Consider the following 1,866-nt stretch of genomic DNA (forward strand, 5'->3'; position numbering starts at 1 on the left):
AGGGGTCACTCAAAACTACTCCCCCCCCCCCCCCCCCCCTAGCATTGTTGCCATACAGGTGGCAAGCGCTTGCACGTGTTGGAAACAGCAGAAGCGGATTGAATGCCCCGGCACTGTTCGCGGCCCCCAATGACTCCACGTGGGATTAAGGCATTGTGCCGAATTCTTTCGACATTCCTTCATGTGTTCTTTTTTTTCTTTTTGGGAGCTGCATTCCTCTGTGCGTGGCTCCTGAAGAGTCTTTTTTTCCCCTGTTTTTTTTCCCGCCCACAATATCTTGAGCCTTTTGAGCAAAGTTAGTTATAAATCTGGTTTCCGAGAAGTTGAAGATTGAATGCCTGAGAATTGAGCGGTGTCGTATGATCGGTAGGCCACACGATGACCGTGCGCGCCCTGTCATCTAGACAACCTTGGATTACTCCGAGAAAAATCACTATACTAAAAAATGCTTATCACTTAAAAAACTTATTATCATGCATCCGAATATTACTCTCTTAATGTTTGCTTATTTACTTTGGGAGGCGTTAAAGCCATTTCGTGACGGTGGTTCTGTGGTGAAGCTGCGCTTCGATCACGTTTTCATCGGCAGAGTTCGTTACGTTTGGAACACTTCTTCGGATACCATTAAAAATGCCCGTATAGCTTCTCCATTAGACCCACTGAATCGCCGTCTGCCTCCTCACGACCGCCATCACCACCGTCATCGCCGGCTGCCGCCCCTTGACTGCCCGAATGCGCACTTGAAAAGTTATCTGTTTCGAACGTTACCGCTAGAAGTATAACAAATAAATGTGCAGTTTTTTTGCCACTTACCCTTTCTTATTCCCCTCATGCTGTGGGCATCACGGAGACGTGGCTGCACTTTGGCATTCATGATTCCGAATTTGCGCCTTCTGGCTGCGTGGCGGTGCAGGCGGACAGGCAATATGGCAAAGGGGGGTGGTGTTGCGCTTCTCTTTTGCTCTGAACTCAAGTTCACAGTCTTACCGGCCCCTGCAGAAGTCGAATCCATGTGGTGCAAACTATTTCTTTGCAAGCAGTCCATTGTATAGTTCGTATTATTTACCGTCCTCCTGCATGGTTCTTATGTCCAAATATTGCACACCCTAAACGATTATTTAAACACTCAAAAATTGAACTTGTCTAATCTAATTTTGATTGGTGATTTCAACGCTTCAGGCATCCATTGGCCGACACTTTCTTTCTCTGCTCGGGAAGCCAGTATTGCCATGAGTTGATAAGCCTTTCCTTGTTGTTCGGCCTTAAACAAATAGTTGACGAAGCTACAAGCGATCATTCACTTCTTGACTTCATTTCTGTAGGATCGAGTTTTTGTGGAACAGCTTGCGAATGCGACGTCGTCGGGGGAATTTCAGACCATAAAGCGGTAGTTGCACCGTTAAACTGTTCCGTTTCTGTACCATGTTACAGTTTCACTGCATTTCCTGACTTCAATCATGCCTATGACGTTGCTATCACTGACAGTCTTGCTGCTACCTTGGAAACATCGTTAAAAATTGCATACAGCGTTTTGTTCCTTTCAAAACAAAGAAGAAAAATCCCAAGGCCCATTGGATGTCTCGTGACATTCTACACGCATCACGCCGTGTCCGCCGCCTGAGGCGCACAAAACGCTTAAAGGATCCTGTCAGCCTTGTCATGGTTCAACAGAGCAAAGGATGGACTTCGATTAATAACTAATCTGGCGAAAGATCGTTTTTTCAACTGTCAGCTTGGTAGTCTTCTTAAAAACAATCCCCTCAAATTTTGGCAATCAGTTTCACCAAAATAGTCGGCACCTTCGTCTTTAATCATCCGTAACGAAGCCACTAATGATCCGGTAAAAATATCTGACGCGTTCAATGC

This window comes from Amblyomma americanum, chromosome 7 (genome assembly GCF_052857255.1).
Source record: "Amblyomma americanum isolate KBUSLIRL-KWMA chromosome 7, ASM5285725v1, whole genome shotgun sequence".
Lineage (NCBI taxonomy): Eukaryota > Metazoa > Arthropoda > Arachnida > Ixodida > Ixodidae > Amblyomma > Amblyomma americanum.